Below are 345 nucleotides of genomic sequence, written 5' to 3'. Positions count from 1 at the left end.
AGGGGAGCCGGCGCCCCGGCACCGCCGTCCATCGAGCTGCTCCCTCGTTCTCCAGAAAACAGGTCGCCCCGGCAGCACCGCCACTTACCGTTGAATTTAACGCGGCTGGCGACCCCCCAGCCGTATCTGCTTTCAAGATGTCACTGCTTAGCTTAGCTGCAGCGTAAAAGCTGCTGGTTTGACCTGCGTAAAAATTACCGAGGTGAGGTGAGGTGAGGTGAGGTGAGGTGAGGTGCGTCGCGGGATGAGGATGCTGCTCCCGCCAGGTGATTGGGTTTAGTTTTAACATCTCCTGTCCCTGCTGCTGCGAGAAGGTGTTGACTTGCTCAGAAGTGCAAGCCCGGA

The sequence above is a fragment of the Haliaeetus leucocephalus genome, unplaced genomic scaffold (assembly GCF_000737465.1).
Source record: "Haliaeetus leucocephalus isolate CR32 unplaced genomic scaffold, Haliaeetus_leucocephalus-4.0 Scaffold120, whole genome shotgun sequence".
Taxonomy (NCBI): domain Eukaryota; kingdom Metazoa; phylum Chordata; class Aves; order Accipitriformes; family Accipitridae; genus Haliaeetus; species Haliaeetus leucocephalus.
This window is presented reverse-complemented; position numbering follows the sequence as displayed.